Source organism: Coenobita brevimanus, chromosome 81 (genome assembly GCF_032717465.1).
Source record: "Coenobita brevimanus isolate Jiangsu-jjx chromosome 81, ASM3271746v2, whole genome shotgun sequence".
Taxonomy (NCBI): domain Eukaryota; kingdom Metazoa; phylum Arthropoda; class Malacostraca; order Decapoda; family Coenobitidae; genus Coenobita; species Coenobita brevimanus.
Window position 1 is genome coordinate 23,241,771 of NC_137034.1, and position 24,131 is coordinate 23,265,901.

A 24,131-nucleotide genomic window follows, 5' to 3' on the forward strand; every position below is an offset into this window, starting at 1 on the left:
TGTCTCCAAGTCCCAGTGGTCCTCCTTGGGGCCCAGTAGTCCTCCTGCACCTCCACATGTCACCACTTCGGCGCTAACACCCACCGTCCATACTGGTGTATTGGTATTAGCGGGGGTATTTTTATGGCACTAACACCCACCGTCCATACTGAATACATGCTAGGGCTGTCTCATACAGGACTGGTGTATTGGTATTAGCGGGGGTATTTTTATGGCACTAACACCCACCGTCCATACTGAATACATGCTAGGGCTGTCTCATACAGGACTGGTGTATTGGTATTAGCGGGGGTATTTTTATGGCACTAACACCCACCGTCCATACTGAATACATGCTAGGGCTGTCTCATACAGGACTGGTGTATTGGTATTAGCGGGGGTATTTTTATGGCACTAACACCCACCGTCCATACTGAATACATGCTAGGGCTGTCTCATACAGGACTGGTGTATTGGTATTAGCGGGGGTATTTTTATGGCACTAACACCCACCGTCCATACTGAATACATGCTAGGGCTGTCTCATACAGGACTGGTGTATTGGTATTAGCGGGGGTATTTTTATGGCACTAACACCCACCGTCCATACTGAATACATGCTAGGGCTGTCTCATACAGGACTGGTGTATTGGTTTTAGCGGGGGTATTTTTATGGCACTAACACCCACCGTCCATACTGAATACATGCTAGGGCTGTCTCATACAGGACTGGTGTATTGGTATTAGCGGGGGTATTTTTATGGCACTAACACCCACCGTCCATACTGAATACATGCTAGGGCTGTCTCATACAGGACTGGTGTATTGGTATTAGCGGGGGTATTTTTATGGCACTAACACCCACCGTCCATACTGAATACATGCTAGGGCTGTCTCATACAGGACTGGTGTATTGGTTTTAGCGGGGGTATTTTTATGGCACTAACACCCACCGTCCATACTGAATACATGCTAGGGCTGTCTCATACAGGACTGGTGTATTGGTATTAGCGGGGGTATTTTTATGGCACTAACACCCACCGTCCATACTGAATACATGCTAGGGCTGTCTCATACAGGACTGGTGTATTGGTATTAGCGGGGGTATTTTTATGGCACTAACACCCACCGTCCATACTGAATACATGCTAGGGCTGTCTCATACAGGACTGGTGTATTGGTATTAGCGGGGGTATTTTTATGGCACTAACACCCACCGTCCATACTGAATACATGCTAGGGCTGTCTCATACAGGACTGGTGTATTGGTATTAGCGGGGGTATTTTTACGACATGTCGGCGGGTCTTCTGGTAGATCAGTAAAGCCTGATTATATGAAATTCAAATCCTTAAACCGTTCCTTGCCCCAGCCGGGATTCGAACCTGGGTCCATTAGGACTGCAGGCCGCCTCTCTACCGCTACAGATAGCCTGATAGATAGAGTGTGACAGCAAATGCATCATCTGGGACACTAAATTGATAAATAGACTGTGATAGATAAACAGGTATTAAATAGATAGACTGTGATAGATAAATAGGTATTAAATAGATAAACTGTGATAGATAAATAGGTATTAAATAGATAGACTGTGATAGATAAATAGGTATTAAATAGATAGACTGTGATAGATAAATAGGTATTAAATAGATAGACTGTGATAGATAAATAGGTATTAAATAGACTGTGATAGATAAATAGGTATTAAATAGACAGTAAACTAGACAGATAGATCGATATAGATAGACAGACAGACAGTTAACCGGACAGATAGATAGATGGATAGATACAGAGATAGATGGATAGATAGTAACCCAGATACACTGACTGATAGATGGATAGATAGACACAGATTGATAGTTGGATAGATAAATAAATAGATAGATAGACAGACAGACAGTTGACTAGATAGGTGGATAGATACACAGTGATAGATAGATATATAGTTACCCAGATATACAGACTGATAGATAGATAGATAGATAGATAGATAGATAGATAGGTAGGTAGGTAGACAGGTAGATAGACAGATAGATACATAATTCCCCAGACAGACAGGTAGATAGACAGATAGATAGTAGATGCTGATTACAAACACATTTCCATCCACAGACAGACAGACAGACAGACAGACAGATACATAGCTATTTCATACACACTTTCATCCAGAATAGACAAACAAGCAGTGTGTGTGTGTGTGTGTGTGTGTGTGTGTGTGTGTGTGTGTGTGTGTGATTCCGTCTCTACGTGCATTCGTCTGTCTTTCTCTGCCAGCCTCTACCCGTCCATTTATCTTTGTCTGGCTGTCACTGTCTGTGCCTCTGTCTGTTCGTCTGTCTTTCTGTCTGCTTGAGAGCTGTTAATCTGATTCTCTCTCTCTCTCTCTCTCTCTCTCTCTCTCTCTCTCTCTCCGTCACATAGTGTTGCTGGTGCAGCGGTGTCTGTGGCCAGCGTCACCAACTCAGCCCTTCACTATGGCCGTATCTCATGGCATTTTGATTATTTATTCATTTTTTCATTCATTTATTAATATTTTCTTCTACCAATCGATTTTATTCAGTTTAGCAAGACTGCGTTGGAATAGTTTAGCAAGACTGCGTTGCAATAGTTTAGCAAGACTGCGTTGGACTAGTTTAGCAAGACTGCGTTGGAATAGTTTAGCAAGACTGCGTTGGAATAGTTTAGCAAGACTGCGTTGGAATAGTTTAGCAAGACTGCGTTGGAATAGTTTAGCAAGACTGCGTTGGAATAGTTTAGCAAGACTGCGTTGTAAAATTTAGGAAGGCTCTGTTTGTAAAAGATTTTAGGAAGGCTCCGTTGTCCAATTCAGGAAGGCTCCGTTGTCCAATTCAGGAAGGCTCCGTTGTCAAATTCAGGAAGGCTCCGTTGGTAAGTGGTCGCTAACGCAATAAAGTCTACCGTCAGGCTGAAGGAAAATCATCGGGAAATAGTAGACATAAACTTTTGAATATTCGTCCTACTGAAGAGATTACCAGCGTCAGAGGGACAACGTGTATTTACAAGGAAAAGGATATGGCGGGGAAATTGAGGTGGGTCTTGCTTTACTTATTATTATTATTATTATTATTATTATTGTCACTGTTATTATACTTTTGTTATTATTATTATTATTATTATTATTATCCCCCCTGTGGCGGGGGGGACACAATCTGGCCGCACTATAGGGTGGTACTACTACTCTGCGGCCAGGTTGTGTTAGGAAGAATACTGCCACCGTATTCCCTGCGTGTCGTAAAAGGCGACTAAAAGGGGCGGGGTGAGGGGACTAGGGACCCCCTCCTCTGGTTTTTAGTTCCTAAAAAGAGACAGGCCAGAGAAAGGGATGGGGATGGAGTTATCCCCGTACCCTGAAGATTGGGTCTATGAATGTGCGTGGATGTAGTACGATTGAGGCTAAAAGGGAGGAGATTGGGAGAATGTTTGTGAGAAGAAAGTTGAATGTGTTAGCTTTGAGTGAAACGAAGATGAAAGGGAAAGGTGAGTCTATGTTTGGAAGTGTGAATGGAAGATTGTCAGGTGTTGATAGAAGAAGGGCAAGAGAAGGTGTGGCCTTGTTAGTGAGTCCAGAAGTACAGCAGTGTGTGATTGAATGGAAGGAGGTGTCATCGAGACTGATGTGGGTGAAAGCGAAATATGAACGTGAGTTGTGGGTGTTTGTGAGTGCATATGGGCCTGGTAGTGAAAGGGATGAAGAAGAGAGGGAGTCTTTCTGGAATGATTTTGATGAGTGTCTGCAGAGTTTTGGAGCGAATGTGAATGTGGTAATGATGGGAGATCTGAATGCTAGAGTGGGAAATGTAGCAGTTGAAGGTGTAGTTGGTATGCATGGTGTGCCTGGAAGAAATGAAAATGGGGAGCGAATGATAGCGATGTGTGTTGAGCGAGAGATGGTGATTGGAAATACGCTGTTTGAGAAAAAAGATATTTATAAGTATACATGGGTGAGACAGGAGGGTGGAAGGGTTGTTGATAGAGCTTTGATGGACTATGTGGTTGTGTCCAGGAATGTAATAGGAAGATTGTTGGATGTGAGAGTTCTGAGAGGGGAGGGTGGAGGTATGTCTGACCACTACCTGGTGGAGGGAAAGTTAAGAGTAGGTAAGAGATGGGTGAGAGCTAGGAGGGTTAGGTGTGGCAGGGAGGTTTTGAAAGTGAGTGAGTTGGATAAAAGAGAGAAAAAGATAGAGTATCAGGAGAAGTTGAAAGATGAGTGGAACGCAGTGAAAGATCAGGAAAATGGCAGTGTGGAGGAGGAATGGCAGTTGTTTAAGAGTGCTGTGGTGGGGCATGCAGAAAAGGTGTGTGGTGTGAGACGTGTGGGTGGTGGTGTAAGAAAAGGAAGTGAATGGTAGTGTGAAGAAGTAAGTATGGCTGTGGCTGAGAAGAGGCGTGCATATGAAGTGTGGCTGCAGAGGAAAGCTGAGATGTCATATGAGAGGTATAAGGAAAAGAGGAATAGGGCGAGAAGGGCTGTGCGTGATGCTAAAGTGGCAGCAGATGAGAGGTGGGGTAGGCGGCTGACAGAGAATTTTCAACAGAATAAGAAAATGTTTTGGAAGGAGGTGAAAAGGGTGCGAAAGGGAGAGTCTGGGAAGGAAGAACGAGTAAAAGCAGAGGATGGAAGGATGTTAACTGAGATGGATGCAGTAAGGAAGAGATGGGCAGAGTATTTTGAAAGATTGTTAAATGTAGAGGAGGAGAGGGTGGCTGAGATTGTGGCGGATGGAAGGGTGCAAGGAATAAATGTGTTGGGAGAGTTGAATGATTCTTTGATCACGAAGGAGGAAGTGGAGAAGGCAGTAAAGGAGATGAAAACAGGGAAAGTTGCAGGTATGGATGGGTGTGCTGTGGAATGCCTGAAGGGTGGTGGAGTGACTATTGTTGACTGGTTAGTAAGATTGTTGAATGTGTGCTTTGTGAAAGGTATAGTGCCAATTGACTGGGCAAGTGCTTGTGTGGTCCCGTTGTATAAAGGCAAGGGTGATAAGTATGAATGTACTAGCTTTAGGGGTATAAGTCTGTTGAGTGTTGTAGGTAAGGTGTATGGTAGAGTGTTAATTACGAGAGTTAGAGAGGGTACAGAGGGAGTGATTGGTGATGAGCAGTGTGGCTTTAGGAGAGGGAGGGGATGCGTGGATCAGGTGTTTGCTGTGAGACAAGTGTGTGAAAAGTATTTAGCGAAAGGCAAGGATGTGTTTTGGGCATTTATGGATTTAGAGAAAGCGTATGATAGAATTGATAGGGAGGCTTTGTGGACTGTTTTAAGATTGTATGGACTTGATGGTAGGTTACTAAAAGGGGTGAAGGGTTTTTATGTAAATAGTAGAGCGTGTGTAAGAGTAGGAAATGCTGTGAGTGATTGGTTTCCCGTGAGAGTGGGGCTGCGACAGGGATGTGTGATGTCGCCTTGGTTGTTTAATATTTACATGGATGGTGTTGTAAGGGAGGTGAATGCAAGAGTTTTAGGTGGAGGTTTGAGTCTGGTGAATGTTGATGGTGGAGAGTGGAATCTGAAGCAGCTGCTGTTTGCAGATGATACTGCACTGGTGGCTGATTCAGAGGAGAAATTGAGACAGTTGGCAGAGGAGTTTGGAAGGGTGTGTGAAAGGAGGAAATTGAAAGTAAATGAGAATAAGAGTAAAGTGATGAAGTGTATGAGGTCAGTAGATAGTAGGAGGATGAATATAGTTTTGAATGGTGAGTTGCTTGAGGAGGTAGTGTTTTAAGTATTTAGGGTCACATGTTGCTGTGGATGAAAGAATAGATGCAGAAGTGAAGTTTAGAATTAATGAAGTAGGAAAGGTGGTGGGAGGAATGAAAAAAGTGTTTAGATGTCGTTTGCTTAGAATGGATGTAAAGAAAAGGCTGTATGAGGGTGTTGTGGTACCGACTGCGTTATATGGGGCTGAAACATGGAATATGGGTGTAGTAGAGAGGAAAAGTTTGAATGTAATGGAGATGAGGTGTCTGAGGAGTATGTGTGGAGTGGTGCGTATAGATCGAGTGCGGAATGATGAAGTGCGAAGGAGAACTGGAGTTGTTCGGGAGATGGCTGGTAGAGTTGAGGAGAGGGTGTTTGCGATGGTTTGGGCATATGGAGAGAATGGATACTGAGTGATTGGTGAAAAAGATAACTAGATCTGATGTGAGAGGTATAAGGATGAGAGGAAGACCACGAATAGGATGGATGGACAGTGTGAAGAGAGCATTGGATGCGAGAGGGATGTCTGTTGAGCAAGGAAGAGTGGCTGTGTGTGACAGAAATAAATGGAGAGAAATTGTGAATGAATAAATGATGACGCAGCCCTGAGGGGATATTCTCCCTTATTTGGTCTGATCAGCTGATCAGGTCAGGCGCGGGTAAGGGGATGAGTCTGTTATGATGTGGCAGGGGTAAACCAGCTCTGCTGTCAGGCCCTGCTGTGGATGTCACTGATTGCACTGCGCAGTTGACCCTCGTGTGTTGTGGTGCAGTGAGGATCTATCCCTTCTTCCCTTGGGGCTAAGATGCAAATGAATGTGTCTGAGTGGATGAGTAAATTGGGAGTGTGTTGTCCTGGCTCGGCAAACTCCCTTTCCTTGGGGGAAGCAGCCTAGGTAAATAGATAGATAGATAGACTCATGATAGACTCAATGTGATGCCCTTCCCCTTACAATTGATTACCCGAAAAAAATGACACTCCATAGTTACAATAATTACTCTCCACCAACCTCTCTCTATATCCTTGCATCGAAACAAACACTAATAATCATCATGCCTTACATCCCTTTGCGTATGCGTACATTGTGCTGGAGTACGTGACCATAGGCACATATTACTACCTGCTCGAGATTTTAATATTATAAAGAGACTTAGTACTAATAAACTACAGTAAAAAAAAAAAAATGACTTAGCAACTGGGCAACTTAATCTTCATTCTGATCACGTTCACATGGACACAGCCATACCCTGGCCACACTCTCACTAAACCGGACTTTTGGTCGTAAAGTAAACAAAATACAACTCATTATCACTTCCGGGCACTACATCCCCCCACGGTTAGGGAACACCAAAAGTTCGGGCGACTGGATCTGAACCCTGGAAATACCCAGTACCCATACTGAACAAACTCTGTACGTAAATTCACCTACTTGACCAGTCTCCCTCAATACTGCTACTGTGGGGTGTTCCACACGATCCTTGCTCGTGAGGGGAAACCAATCTACACGCCTCCAATGACGCCAGCCAACCTGTCCTATACTGCCACTGTGGGATATTACATAAGCCCCGTGCTTGAGAACAGTCGGTGGCTATTCTGTCCGCAGAAAAAAAATTCCTCTACCACGAGTAAATTTTCTCATGCTGCTCACGATATGCAACCAATGACGTATGTCACTCGCCAGGTATATTACTCATAAGGAGAATGTCCTGCTACAAGGAGAAACTTTGTGCTTAGTTAAGAGTAACATGAGCCGGTCCACTGCGTTCTGTCCAGAGAGACCGAGAGAAACCTACCTACCTCTCCTAACATGCGAGAGCCCCATAGTTCAACTTCTCCAAGCCCTATAGAGAAACTGGAAACTTCCCCTCTCTCTCTGAGCAATCCTATACTGCAGTTTGGGTATTACATACACTCAGCGCTTGGGGTTCTCAAAGCAAGTAGGAAACCTCCAGGCAGGGACCTTCAGGTAGAACTGCCCCTCACAAGCACAATTCCCTAAATCTGGAAAAAAAAAAAAGTTCTAACTGTGAGATCTCGTTTTCCCTAACTACGAGTAATCCTAACAATCTAACCTAAAGGAAAGGAAGATTCGAGGCAAGGCAAGAACGACGGTCTATACACCATGGTGTACTCAATTTGACAACACGCAGCTTTCACGCCTCATCCCTTCAAAAGCTGGACATACCCTTAACAACTACTCAACCCTATTAATCAACCCGAAATTACAACACATAGGTACTGGTAAAAAAGATAAATACACAGGTACAGTCTGGAGAGACCTGGAAAGGCATACCCAAGTCCATGTTCCCAGTCAATTAGGGCAAGGACAAGACGTGCTCAGAGGAATAAAAAATTGAGTTTATACAATATATACACCATACACCCATCATCTACGTATACTGCAACCTATCAGGCGGTCTCTGGGATCTTACACTAGGCAGTATCTCATCCTCTTCCTCACTGGTCAAAAACTTGTGATCCACCGTACTCAATAAGGCATCTCTTTCAGCATATCTTTTGACATTTTCAGCTGCCCTGCTCAAGATGGTGCCATCAAATACATTTTTTAACTCATAGGCTCTACCCTGATCGATAACTTTGACAATCTTGTAAGAACCCTGCCACTTTCTATTTCGCTTTGGTGCCGTACCAGGCAAGCACTCTTCGACATAGATCCAAACTAATTCACCTGCTTCTAGAGAGTCTTTCCTACGTACCTTATTAATTGCCCTGTTAAGGTATCCTGCTGTCATCCGACGTTGTCTTCTTGAGGATCTGTTTGACATCTATTTTCTCTACATAGTCTTCATCAGTGGGCACCTGCAAATCTCCTACCTCGCGATTTGGATGACGTCCATAAAGAGCAAAAAATGGTGATGTACCTAGGGACGTATGCTCTGCTTCGTTCAACGCTTTTCTCAGTGTCGCACAGTTGCATGGGCCACGTATTCGGGTGTTCTTGGCTCAAGATCACTAGTACTGTCTTTAAGGTCCTATGTGCTCTCTCAATAACTGAATTTCCTCGGGGATGGTAGGGTAGACAGAATCCTTGCTTAATCCCGGCTCTCCTACAAAAATCTCTAAACTCAGCACTGGGGAATTCTTCTCCGTTGTCCATGATGGCTACCTGCGGCTTGCCATACCTACAGATATCCTTAAATTCTTTAGCTACGGCTTTGGTGGATTTTGTACGAAGGGGGTAGATACGTAGATATCTTGAATAATGGTCTATCACTGAGAGACAATACCTGTGACCACTCCTATTATTATGCAAAATCTATTGCATCACTCTGACCACTATGCCAAAGATGGACGAGTGTTATATAAAATTCATACAGAAGACTGCTGGGGCTAGGGAATTAAGGTTCATCGACAGCCTGAGTTTCATGTCCTCATCGCTTGCAGAACTGGTCTCCATCCTCAGAGATGAAGATCTTAAGATGCTGATAAAATACTTCCCAAAAGAGCCCAAGACAGGAGGAGCTCAAGCTCATGCAAAGAAAGGGTGTAAACCAGTACGACGGGATGGCTGATAAGAAGTTTCAACAGGAGCACTTACCTCTGAAAAAGGAATTTCATATCACTCACAACAATGAATATATCTCCAGTGAAAACTACGAGCACAGTGTGGAAGATATTCAAGTGTAAGACATTAAAAAATACATTATGTTGTATCTGATTACAGATACATTGTTACTCACTAATATGTTTGGGAACTTCAAAGATGTTTGCATGAAGATGTACGGGCTGGATTCGCAAATTATTCAACCTCACTGGGGCTATCCTGAGATTCCCTGACATGCTCCTGATGAGGGAGAAGGGGATTCTAGGAGGGTTTTGTACCATTACCCACTAAGGTTAATCATCTAGCTATGGATGAATATGGTCCAACAAAATATGGTTGCTTTACTGGCTAATATGGTGGCAATAATCTCTTTGGCTGGACAGTTTCTCAATACCGATCCACGGGCAACTTGGGAGTGGAAGAGAGAGACAATATAGAGCATATTTCCAACATGATAGCTATCCATATGAACAGGATAAATCTGATGTTCAATAAACCAAGTTATTTAGGCAGGTCCATCTTGGAGTTGTGCAAGACTTCTGTATGATGTGCACGATGGGTACATGAAAAATGTCCATGGTGAAAAATCACAGCTCTTACTCAAGATATGAGTTCCCTATGCTGTACAATTGGGTAAATTGTACAAGGACACGGGGCAGTGATTAGACCTCTTTGACGTCTCCATTTGCACCGCAGATCACAGCCTCTTCTCTGACAAGAATAAGAAGGTGTAGGTGGAACTGAAGGATGAGACGACTGCTAAACCATTAGTGAAATCTGTTGGTTTGAGAGCGAAGCTGTATACCTTCCAGAGTTTAGGCAGTGAGAAGGGAGAGAAGATAAAACTTATTTAGCAGTCTCTGGCCATAAGGGATCATAAGAAACCCTCTTTAAAGGTGGGCTGATGACAGGGAGTGCTGGAGCTCCCGTTTCATCAGCCCTCGGGACTAGTTCCTGACCATTCTCCTTTGCTGAACTTTTTTCAGTGTCTCAGTAACACAGAGAGTAGGCCAGCATGCTCTCCAGTACAAGTTTCTCAAACTGTTAACGCCAAACTACATGCACAGTACACACTACACTTCCTTTTCAAAATTAAAAAAGAAAAATGGTGTCCAATACCCAAGCCTCGGAGTCCTCAGGAGTGGAGGGGAGACCATAAAAGTCCCCACTATCCTCCCCTCTCCCGGTGACCACTCAACGAGCTGCCTGGAACCACTGTCTGACTCACTTCTTCATTTCTGCAATATTCGCGGCCTTTCCTCTAACTTTCTCTCTGTTGAGCACCACCTCTCCTCTAAACCTCATTTTCTCTTCTTAAATGAGACTCAGCTGTCTGAGGCAACTGACAGCAAACCCTTTTCTGTATCTTCCTACTTTCTCTATACTCATTTCAAAGCCAAAGGTGGCTGTTGTGTATATATACGCAACGACTTTTACTGCTTTCGTGTTCCTGAACTCGATTCTTCTGAATTCTGTACTCTCTAGCTTCGGCTTTCCTGTCATTCTCTGACCAAATATATCTGCGCTGTTTACTTATCCCCTGATTCTACTGAGTATGAAAAGTTCTTCGACTATCTTACTTCTTCCAGGGAACACATTCTATCTATTTCTCCTTTCTCTGAAAACTTCATTCTAGGAGGTTTCTATGTTCACCACCACCTTTGGATCTCCTCTCCTTTCACTGATCCACCTGGTGAACAAGCCTACATCTCTTCTAACCTTAATGACCTAGAGCAGCTTGTACAGCACCCTACCCGTGTCCCTGACCGCCTTGAAGAGAGCTCCAACATACTTGACCTCTTCCTTACAACTAATCCTTCTGCTTACACTGTTAATCTTTTCTCTCCGTTGGGCTCCTCTGATCACAACCTTATCACCTTAATCTGTCCTATTGCTCCAGTGTGTCCTACGGACCCTCCAAAGAAATGTCGACTGTGGCACTTTGGAGCTGCGGACTGGGAGGCCCTCAAGCAGTACTTCTTTGATTTTCCCTGGAATGATTATTGCTTCCATGGCCGGGAGCCACCTGAGTGTGCCTTGCGCATTACGGAGGTTATTCTCTCGGGCATGGAAGCATACATTCTTTTCTCATATCCTTTGATTAATGCAAGAAAGCCTTGGTTTAATCACGCTTGTTCTAATGCTGTCCACAACAAGGAGAAGGCGTATAAAAGGTACCAGAGCCAACCCTCCCTCCCACCCTAAACCACATCTTTTTCATTTCTGCCTGGAATCATGCTAAGTCTGTTCTTCGCTCTGCTAAAAATAATTTCATTCATACTAAATGCCCTCAGCTCTCCAACTCGAATTATTCCCACTCCATCTGGCACCTTGCAAAAACCTTTCTAACAAATTTACCTCATCATCCTTCCCTTCTCTTTTCTACCCTGATGGCTCGGTAGCTATTTCTTCTACTGATAAAGCAGATCTCTTCGCTCAGACTTTCTCCTCCAGTTCCACCTTAGATGATTCCGGTGCTGTTCCTCCATCACTTCCCCTCTTTGTCTTCCTCATGGCTGACATTAAAATTTCTTCAGCTGATGTATTTTCTGCCATCACTGGCCGCAATACTAACAATGCATATGGGCCTGATGGAGTCCCTCCTGTTGTTCTCAAGAACTGTGCTTCTGTGCTTACACCCTGCCTAGGTAAACTCCGTCGCCTTTGTCTGCCAACTTGTACCTTTCCTTCTTGCTGGAAGTTTGCTCTCATTCAGCCAGTCCCAAAGAAGGGTGACCGTTCCCAACCCTCTAACTATCGTCCAATTGCTTTAACACCCTGTGTCTCCCAAGCTTTCGAGCCTATTCTTAATATAAAAATTTTAAAGCATCTTTCTGATCGTAAGTATGGGTTCCGTCAGGGACGCTCCACAGGCGATCTTCTCACCTACCTTTCAGACTCCTGGTCATCCTCCATTCGGGACTTTGGCGAAAGCTTTGCCATCGAACTTGACATCTCAAAAGCTTTCGATCGAGTCTGGCATAAATCTTTAATTTCCAAACCGCCCTCTTACGGTTTCTATCCTTCTGTCAGTGCCTTCATTTATAACTTCCTTTCTGGTCGTTCTATAGCCGCTGTTGTAGACAGCCATCGTTCTTCTTCTAGATCTATCAAGAGTGGTGTTCCTCAGGGCTCTGTCCTATCACCAACTCTCTTCCTTTTATTCATCAATGACCTTCTAAGCTGTACATCTAACCCTATCCACTCATACGCTGATGACTCCACCCTTCACCTTTCCATTCAGTTCCCGCAACGTCCATCTCAGCAGTTACTTCAGCAAACAAGGGATGAGGCTATGGCACACCTAATGTCTGACTTGGCTCGTATCTCTGACTGGGGTAAAAATAATTTTGTTGTTTTTAATGCATCAAAAACTCAGTTTTTACACCTATTAACCCGACAAAATCTTCCACAGGAGTACCCACTAATGTTTAATAATATCCAGCTTAATCCTGCATCATCCTTGAACATGCTTGGGGTTTCATTCACACCGGACTTATCTTGGAAAGATCATATTACATCTCTTGTAAAATCTGCTTCCAAGAGATTAGGTGTGCTAAGCCGACTCTGTACCTTCTTTACCCCTGCACAGTTGTTGACTTTATACACGGGTTTTACTCGTCCCTGTGTAGAGTACAACTCTCATGTGTGGGGAGGCTCCCCACATACAGCTCTTCTCAATAGGGTGGAGTCAAAGGCTTTTCGTTTCATTAACTCTCCTCCTCTTACTGATTCCCTTCAACCTCTGTCTCCTCGCCTCAGTGTTGCATCTTTATCTCTTTCTATCGCTACTTCAATGGTCACTGCTCCTCTGAACTGTCTGCATGCATCCCTCCACCTCTACAACGAGCGCTTAGCACCCGTCTCGCAACAAACTCTCATCCCTTTTCCGTCCAACTCTCTAATGCAAGAGTTAACCGTTACCCCCAGTCCTTCATTTATGCAACAGGTCAGCTCTGGAACTGTCTCCCTCTGTCTGTATTTCCTGCTTCCTATGATCTCCAGTCTTTCAAACGCAGTGTGTCCAGGCATCTCGAAATGAACGGATCTTGAATTTGGCTCTCTTGTATTTGTTTTTTTCTTGGAAGGAACAGTTTGCCGGCTCCTGGCCTTTGGTTCCTTCTTCCTTGCATTAAAAAAAAAAAAATCACTCGAACAATATCCAGAATAAGCGTTATGAAATCTACACGACTCAGATTAATGAAGTAACATTATGCGAGAAAGATGATGAGGCACATCTTCAGTGTCACCATCAAGACACTAGTTCTCGGTCACTACAAGAGAAACAAAAATAGGTTAAGCATACATACCTTAGGTTAAAATGATTAGCCCGTTAAAAAAAACCATGCACTAGATAAGCATACTAATCCTAGGTTAAAGTATTAGGTTATGGGTTTTATCTGTATAATAAATGAGAATCGAATCCAAAAGTATCGCGCTAATCAGCAGTATGTCTAACTAATGGTGTGACTTGTATCCATCCCTTCATCTCGATGTACGAAGTATGTGCAAGAAATGAGATTACACGTCTCAACACTGATATGTACTACTTGGTCCTGCACATCGCCGCCTCCGACAACCAGTGGTATATGAATACGGGGAAAAAGAGTTTACCATCACCTTTCCAACTCGAATTTATGAGATTCAAGCCATTAATGACAATACACAGGCAACTCTCCCTCAAGTCATGAAGATGCATTTGATATCACAGAGAATATTGCTACCCTCAAATATGTGACTCACATTACGAAACGCCAGGTCAAAATATTCTTCAGCCACCCTCACTCACTGCAACACCTCTTCGGGTTTGGAGAGCACGTTCACAGCAACCTTGGTAAACATGAGGCCGAGAACTTAGTTGACATCGTACCCGTAAACCCCGTCCCAGTCAACTGTGATATCATTTATGGTTCTTACCTGAATGGTTCGCTATGTCCTTTTCTCCACAGCTTCCTCCCCGATGTCCCTCCTGCCTTAAAATCAGTGAAGAACCATTCCCTACGATTTACCAAACCTTTGCCTTTCCTGTGATTAAGTCCATCCATGTATGGCTAACGGATCAGAATCAATATGAAAATACTTATCTTATTATAACATTGAAGGATCGTAATTCTTAGCTAGATAAGGGGACCACCTGGTTTAAATTATTAAATTTTCACATTAAATCTGACTGCCATTTTGCCTTTACAACACTCTCCCAGTCTCATATACCAAAACGCGCTGCCGTGAAATGTCTTCTCCCTCACTGGATGTCTATCGCTCCTGAAGGGTGACAGGAACCACGGGTGCCCATCTTAGCGTTCTGAGGGCATGATGCTGGGTAAGGTGGCATGGAGAAGACTATGAACGAAAACCACATTTTCGATGCTCCCGCTATAATGACTGGGGTTTGCTTCATCTTGCAGTATAACACACCTTGGTATTTGTAACTTATTCCCGTAACAGTCACATTAGAGTAATAAATCAGGAGGGTGACCAAGAGACAGAAAGAGAGCGAAAGAAACCAACCTGATACACGGGTACAAAAATGGATAATGTGCTTTGGTGACTGAGGCAGACATTAATGCTGAATGTAAATCAATGGAACATTGTGACACACACACACACACACACACACACACACACACACACACACACACACACACTTGCTCAGACCACGGTGTTTTCCCCTTAGGTCCTCACGCTTCCCTTAGAAATTGTCCGGACCTCCATAGGGAGGTGCGCTCCTGGCTTGGGTACTACTAATATTAATAATAGTCAGGTGTGATTTTATATATATAGTATATATATATATATATCTATCTATCTATCTATCTATCTATCTATATATATATATATATATATATATCTATATCTATATCTATATCTATCTATCTATCTATCTATCTATCTATCTATCTATCTATCTATCTATCTATCTATCTATATATATATATATATATATATATAATCCATGGAATGGTTGCTGATAGGCGGCCGTGAAAGGACTATATGGAAGTCTGTCAGATCATATGATTGTGGTATGTAAGATCAAGCTGAGAGGAGGTGGACCCTGGAAAGAGAGTAACAATCACGGAGAAAGACTGAAAGTTGAGAGGCTGAGGGTCAAAGAAATGACAGATCAATACAGGACCAAAGTAGAAGAGTTAGAATCAGTGAATATTAATTAAATGGATCTGGACAGCCTGTGGAATGCATATAGGGATTGCTTAGTTAGGAATGCTAAAGCGGTGTGTGGTGTGGCAAGAGTAACAACAAAGAAGAAAGGTACGGCATGGTGGGCTGAGGTTAAGAGAGCAGTGGAGGAAAAGAGGAAGAAGTGGCTAGAGTAGTTACGGGACAGGGGTTCAATTGAAAAAAAAATAATGAATATATTGAGGGCAAGTAACATGTAGAGAGACAAGTGAAAACAAAACAGAAGGAGGTAAATGATGATCTGGAAAGAAAAATGAATGAAAACTACTCTGAAAATAGAAAGTTATTCCGGAAAGAGGTGCGGAAATGTAAGGGTGAAAGCAGAATGAAATGTGATGGTGGGAAGCTTGTATGTGGTAGATTATTAACCCATGGGAATGAAAAAAGGACCAGATGGAAAGAATATATTGAAAGCCTGATGAATGGGAATAGAGAGGGCAAAGCAACTGTAAAGTCTGGGGTGTGGGCAGAGAAGGAATGCATTGCCAGGAGACGTGACATTCGCGCAGATGAAGAGCACTGTGAAGCAACTGAAAAATGGGAAAGCAGCAGAGATTGATGAGGTGTATGCAGAGATGAAGGACAGAACGGAGTGAAGTTCTTGTTGGAGATAGGTAAGAAGGCATGGATGAGTGAAGCTGTGCCAGCAGAATGGAGAAAGGCTGTGATTGTACCCCCTGTACAAAAATAAAGGTAAGCGAAGTGAGTGTAAGAATTATCGTGGCATAAGTTAGTGAGTGTGGTTGGGAAGTTATATGGAAGATTATAGAGAAGTTAAGAGAACTGTCAGAAGTCCTAGTGAGCGATGAACAGGGTGGCTTTAGGAGTGGCAGAGGATGTGTGGATCAAATATCTGCAGTGAGACAGATGGCGGAGAAGGCTTGTGAGAAGGACCATTAGGTGTTTATGGCATTCATGAATCTGAAAAAAGCATATGGCAATGTGGACAGAGAAGGATTGTGGGAAGTTTTGCGCATGTACGGTGTAGATAGTATGCTGCTAGGTGCCGTCAAGAGTTTTTGGGACGGCAGTGAAGCACGTGTAAGTGCTAATGGGCATCCAAGTGAATGGCTCATGATTTGTGTGGGCGTGCGACAAGGTTGTGTGATGTCACCATGGTTGTTTAATATGTATATGGACGGTGTGATGAGAGAAGTAAAAACACGAGTAATGGAGAGGGGGATGGCTTTGGTAATGAATGGTGATGCATGGAATATTTTAAATTTGTTGTATGCTGATGATGTAGTACTACTTGCAAATACCGGACAAGAACTTGGTAGACTAGTGCAGAGTTTTGCTGATGTCTTTGAGCGTCGTGCCTTGAGAGTAAATGTAGAAATGAGTAAAGTGATGGTTACTGAGAGGGAAGGCGACTCTCAGTGCGAAGTTACAGTGAATGGAGAGAGACTGGAATTGGTGAGAGAGTTCAAATACCTGGGTACAATGACAGAAAAGAGGAAAATGTGCAAAAGAAGTTGAAAGTAGAATGGCACAAGGAAGGAAAGTAGCTGGGGCAATGAATGCCTTGATAAGAAACAGAGGCTTGAGTGTTGCAGCTGCGCGAGGCTTACGGGAAGGAATGTTAGTGCCAACTTTACCATATGGATGTGAGACTGTGGTGTGGCATGGAAATGAAAAGTCGAGAGCAGTGGAGATGGGACTGCTGAGGAATGTATGTGGAGTACAGAGAGTGGATAGGATACGAAATAATGTGATTCGTGAAAGATGTGGAGTGAGGAAGTCTGTGGACACCAGAATCGAAGAGAGTGTACTGAGATGGTATGGTCATGTGGAGAGAATTGACAACAATAGAATGGTGAAAAAGGTATATCTGAGGGAATTTGAAGGAGGGAGGAGGCGAGGTGGGCCAAGGAGAAGGTGGAGAGATATGGTGGATGAGTGTGTGAGGAAGAGAGGTTTGGCAGTCGTTGAGGCTAGTGACTGACAAGCGATCGAGCTGGCTGGATGAATATTGTGAGAAGTGCATGATCAGGGATTTGGCACCCCTTTTCAAAGTGACAGCGTCCGGATTGACTCTATCGGATACGTTTGATATTTTTATGTGAAGCTACACAACGTGCTGAATGTTTTTGACGTATCTGATAGAGCCAGGATTCCGAGGGCTTCAATGATGAGTGAATGGATGTGTGGCCCATTGGACTGGGCAAATTAGGGCTGTCTGGACATTGCTACTCCTCACCCTGCCCTAAGGTGGGAAAGGAGGTCCGGATGATGATGATGATGATGATGAATATATCTGTCTATCTATCTGTCTGTCTATCTATCTATCTATCTATCTATATACAGCTGTGTATATATATATATATATATATATATATATATATACAGAATATATATATATCTTCACATATGGATGTATGTGTGTACACAAACTCTCATCTCTTTTCCCCAGTGCAAGAGTGAACCGTTACTCCGAGTCCTTCATGTATGCAACAGGTCACCTATGGCATTGTCTCCCCCTGTCTGTATTTCGTATGATCTCCAGTCATTCAAACGCAGTGTGTCCAAGTATCCCGAAATGAATGGATATTGAATTTGGCTTGTTATCTTGTTTTGTTTGCTTTTTGAGGGAACAATTTGTAGGTTCCTGGCCGTTCGTTCCTTCTTCTTTGCATCTATCTATCTATTTATCTATCTTTCTATCTATCTATCTGTCTATATGTATAAAATCACTGCTTATACCTCCAGATAACCCAGTAAACAATGCTGCCATTGCCAGTTCATCTTCCCAGTCCTACACACCAGTACCAGATGGTGGGGTCTTTATGCTGACATTACTACGCAAGTGTAAATATAGAGCAGCATTTCGGAGGCTCTCAGGCAAAGTATCCTTGACTATGATTCTCTCTCTCTCTCTCTCTCTCTCTCTCTCTCTCGCTCTCTCTCTCCCTCTAAGTTTGCACCAAGGTTAGCCAAGTACGAACTGTTTGCAAGTCAACAGAAGCAACAATGTGAATGTGATAGTTTTTTTTTTTTTTTTAAGCTTTTAAAAATTGTTTTTGGGGGACAGCTAATGTTCCTCACAGTATCACTAACTAATGACAGATCATTCGATACAAGTTTGCTAATATTACACGAGTGGAAGACCAGTGCTACAGTAAACAGTGCTCAGTTGACTGCCATTAAAATATTTGTATCCGCGATGAGTATACTGTTAGCGACCATCCTTGCTGTGGTGCTTACCCAGTAGGGCAGGGTCGTGCATTCTAGCAGCAGCCCACGTGATGAAATGTAAAGGTAAGGACAAAACCGTAGACCATGACATGAAATCAAGTACCTCGTGGTCTTAAAGTGGTCTTAAAGTTCTGCATAAATGTGTATGTTTCCAAGTCAGTGCTGCCGCGCAGGTAGCATTGGTGGTGCCTTCCTGGCTGCCGCAACCACATTCAGACTAGCTCCAGACGCGAGAGGAAGTGGGCGCGCATAGTCGGTGTTCTGGTTAGCTGCAGTGCAGTTCATCAGTTAGTCGTCACTCTCAGGTAAATCAGATGTCTTGTTATGATGTCATTATACATTTTCTTTTACCATCATCAGTAAAACTGAATTATTCTCTTTGGTTTATATTATTTGTCGATTTACGACTCTTGTCTCCCTGTCATGTTTCCATTTTTCTCGACGTAAAAGAGACAAATAGTTGTGACATTTGTTTCCGTCAGACTAGGCTTAGACTGAAAATGTGGGAAGGTTCGCCACAAACATCAAAGACAATACTGAAGACGCGTACTGTATTGTACGTCAACGATAGTCCAAGGAATTTTAAATACCATTCTAAAACTGTATTGGTTTGTATTTTTGACTAACGTGATTATCTTGCTTTGCCTTAAAAAAGAAAAAATATATTGGTACATATTGGCATTGCCTGAGAAACCTTGGGTTAATTCTCATTGGGGTGTTAATATTTGATGATGCTTGGAGCGCCCACCATCCACTCCCACGATGTAAGGCTACCCATAGTTGACTCTGTGCTGATTGACTAGCCAAATGATATTTAAGTCGCCAGGAATTCATTTACTACGCTGGGTGGTAACCTTATAACCAAACCACGTGTGTTCCCTTCGTGACAAGGAAGTGGGTTGTGAAGGGCTTGTTTTACGCCCCATAAAATTAGCTAACTAAAAATACAAGGGAGCCTCGAGCCAGTACGAACCTGCAGTTGGTGACTAAAGACCAAACAGAGGACATGATAAGGATAGCAACTGGGAATGTGAGAGGTGCGGATGATGAGGTGGGAGATTGTTCAGATAATTGAGGGTGCAAACGTTGATATATGTGGCCTGAGACAAAGTGATGAGGTGTGTGTGGGTGAAAGAGTGAATGTATGGGTTGGGTTCATTTCCCAGAGCATATATGGGTAACAGGGCAAGGGAGGGTGATTGTACTGTTATATGCAAGATGTCGATGGATAACAGAAGGGAGTTGGGATCATTCGGATCTTGGATTCTTTGGGTAAGAATGAAAATGGAAATACTGTCATGGGCATTGTTTTGTGTGTGTGTGTGTGTCTGTGTATTCGCACCAATGGAAGATAAAAAAAAATCTGAGTGAAAGATGAATTTAGGGCAAATGTGGAAGCCTGCATGACAAAGTTTGAAAGAGGCGAGGGACTTTTTGACTGCTGATATGAATGGAAAATTGGGAAATGGTTGTTGGTGAGTGGGGTGTACGTGCTGAAGTGGATGTTAAAGGTTGTGCTGTGCTGGTACTGTAATTTGTGTGGAAAATCGTTTGTCAGTAATCAATACTTCTTTATGTACAAAATTACACGCCGGTATACATGGCGAGTGATATGAAGGGTAGGTGGTGAGTTCGATGAACAGATGACATCGAATGATTTCGTGTGTGTGGATGAGGCTTCTGCTCAAGACAGCTTTGGGTAGTCACAATCACTTGAAGATGATTTTTTTCATGCAAGGAAGAAGAAAGTAAAGGCTAGAAGCGTGCAAATTGTTTTCCTCAAGAAAAATATAAACAAAATATTAGAAAGCCAAATTCAAGATCTATTGATTTTGAGATCCATGGACACACTACGTTTAAAATACTGGATATCACTGGCAGAAGGAAATTCAGAGAGGAAGTTCCAGAGATGGCCTGTTGCATACATGAGGGACTTGTAGTAATAGGTAACCCCTGATTTTGAGAGTTGGACTATAAAGGGACGAGAGTTTGCTGTTAGACGGGTGCTATGCGTCAGCCATAGTTATGGAGGGATGTAAGCAGACAGGTTGGAGGAGCAGTGACCATTAAAATAGTTGCAGAAAAGAGATAAAAATCCAACAGTGTGGCGAAGAGACAGGTTGAAGGGAACCAGTAAGAGGAGGAGAGTGAATGAGATGAAAGGTCTTTGACATCACCTTGTTGAGAAGAGCTGTATGTGGGGAACCTCCCCACACATGAAAACTGTACTCTACACAGGGGCGAACAAAACCCATATAAAAATTCAATAACTTTGTAGGGATAAAGAAGGCACGGAGTCGGCTTAGCACACCGAGTCTCTTGAAAGCATATTTTACAAGAGAGGTAATATGATCGTTCCAAGATAACTTCCGAGAGTATGAAACCGCAAACATATTTAAAGATGTTTGGGTATTGTTGACAAAAGTTATTCTTGTGGTAGATTTTGACAGGCCATTAGATGTAAGAAACGAGATTTTGGTGTAGCGAAGACAATAACATTACTTTTACCCCAATCCAAGATATAAGGCAACTCTGGCATTGAGTGTGCAATAGCCTCATTCCTTGTTTATTAAAGTAACTGCCGAGATGGGCCCTGTAGGAAGCGGATGAAAAGGTGCAAGGTGGATTCATCAGAGTATGAGTGAATAGGGTTAAATGTACAGCTTAGAAGATCAATGAAGAGGAAAAAAGCTGGTGATAGGATGGAGCCCTGAGAAATGCCACTATTGATAGCTCTAGGAGAAGAACGGTGGCCGCCTACAGCGACAGCTAGACAGCAACCAGAAAAGAAGTTGAGATGATAGCACAGATAGAAAGATAGGACACCGTAAGAGGGCAGCTTAGAAGTTAAAGATATATGCCAGATTCAATCGAAAGCCTGTGAGATGTCATGTGCAGTGGTAAAGCTTTCACCAAAGTCCCGAAAGGAGGATGACCATGAGTTTGACGAGAACTGTAAAATTGCAGTAGCAAATCTGAGTATCCTTTCTTGTTCTTCTCTGTCATGCATTTCTGCCTCAGCTTCTGTTTGTTCCTACTTCCTGGCTGCCATTTGTACAGTTTATTATCATTATTATTATTATTTTCTTAATCCAAGGCTTCCATATTCTACTTACGACCTGACTCTCTTTGAAAAACTCTTTCTTCTGGAATACTGATGAGTAAAAGTACATCCCTGTGGGCAGTATCAGTCATGTCAACTGGCCTTGAATTAAGTTTGGTTTTGCTAGCTTCTCTGACACAGTTTTGAGACTTTCGAAAACCTTCCATTATGCAAATGACGAAGGTGTTTGCTGACATCGGGTTCGTACTTCGTCGGAAACTTTTCATTGTACCAGATTTCCATCACTGTCCTGGATGTGATAAAGATGCTGTCGGTAAGGGTCCTTTTTTCTTCACAATGATTAAGGAACAGGAACTTCAACACGTCTCATGTCGATGGAAGCTTCTGCCTGCGAAGACTGATGTTCCAACGAGTCCACATTCGCTTCTTAGAACGACCTCCAGTGGTCATTGGTGCAAACTCTGAAACTCAAAATCTGAAAGCATAGACAAACACAGCATCAAATTGTTCTCATTAAATACATAAAAAAGAACATGTGAAATTGAAACTTGATAAGGCATAGGCACATTTTGGGTAAAAAAAAAAATTCTTACGAGTATATCTAGGACACTACACGTACAGTGCTAAATTTACGCCATGGAATTCTCACTCAGTACTGAAAAACTCAAAATAAACAAGAGAGACTGAAAAATGATAAGGCATAGACACACAGTGGGTCAGAACAACATTGTTTTATGTAGGTCAGTACACGTACTGGGTTAAATTTACACGCAGCTTGATCAGTCTCTGAATAGTATTATTTCCCCCATAATCAGCAGGCCGTAGATTTCACCAGTAGTCACAAAGCAGTGAGTTCTCCAGATATGGTTTCCGAAATTACACATCTACCTATCTATCTTTCTGTTTATATCTGTATATTATACATGGGAATTTTATATCAGACACAGTCGTGGTGAACAATAATAATTAAACATTCCTCTCCCCGACATCGTGCTGGAGCATATCTGTCAGCAATAACTAGGGTCGGAGAGGACTGGGGAAAAGTTAACAGGGAGACGTATAGAAGACAGGCGGCCTGGCGTGGTGGAGAGAACAATGGTGGTAGACTTACAACGACTTAGATTAATTTATTCTTTCCTACACACACACACACACACACACACACACACACACCGTAGCGTGACGGCGGTATACTTGTGTGTGTGTGTGTATATATATATATATATATATATATATATATACCGGTATATATATATATATATATATATATATATATATATATATATATATATATATATATATATATATATAGAGAGAGAGAGAGAGAGAGAGAGAGAGAGAGAGAGAGAGAGAGAGAGAGAGAGAGAGATCCAGGGGCATGATCCCACTGCTACCTGGCACATCCCCTGGTGGTGGTTAGGGGAATGCCTTGTAGATATACGAGGTACCGCATTAGACAGCAGGCACCATGGCACCCCCTGTAGATATATAGGGCTTCACCGAATATAACGAACAAGGTGGCACCAAAATTACATCTCGCCAGAAACTACAGTATGTGGCAGGAAGGTGAGATTATCTGCCACAATCCTCCCTACCAAACATGAGTTCTGTCGCAGATGATTTGACGGGCGTTCCTGTTGGATCGTCACCTACTAAAGGTCCAACCGCACTGCCTCCTGTGCTTACGGGCAGTGTGCCACCGAAAGTGAGTAGGCACTGTGTTGGCAAGTTAGAGACTAGGATATTAAACAAACTGAAATCCATAAAGATCTATACATACAACGTAAGAAGCCTTGGAGAAGATTACAAACTTGATAACTTTATGGTTGAACCGGAAAACATTAGTTGGGATATTGTAGGTTTGAGTGAGACCCACAGAGAAGAAGAAAAAGTAATTCAGCTCGATGACAGTGGCCACCTGTTTTACTACAGAGGAAGGGAAAATGAAAGAGTTAGTGGTGTAGGATTTCTAATTAACAGAAATCTTGCAGACAACATTATTAAATTCAGCAGTGTATCTGACAGGGCAGCAGTGGTTGAAATCAGACTGTGCAAAAAATATATCCAGAAAGTAATACAAATAGATGCACCAACTTCTCAGAGCTCAGATGAAGAAATTGAAACCTTCTATGATGACATCTCCCAGATTATGGAAGAGGAAAAGACCACCTGTACTATACTCATGGCAGACTTCAATGCAGATGTTTGGAAATCTCAAAAAATGGAGAAACATGTATGGGAAAATTTGGAGTGGGAGAGAGGAATGAAAGAGGAGAAATGGTGGAAAATTTTGCTGGAATGTATGATATGAGAATAATGAACACATTCTTCCACAAAAGAACAGGGAGAAAGTAGACTTGGAGAAGCCCAAATGGAGAAACAAAGAATGAAATAGACTTCATTATAGCAGAT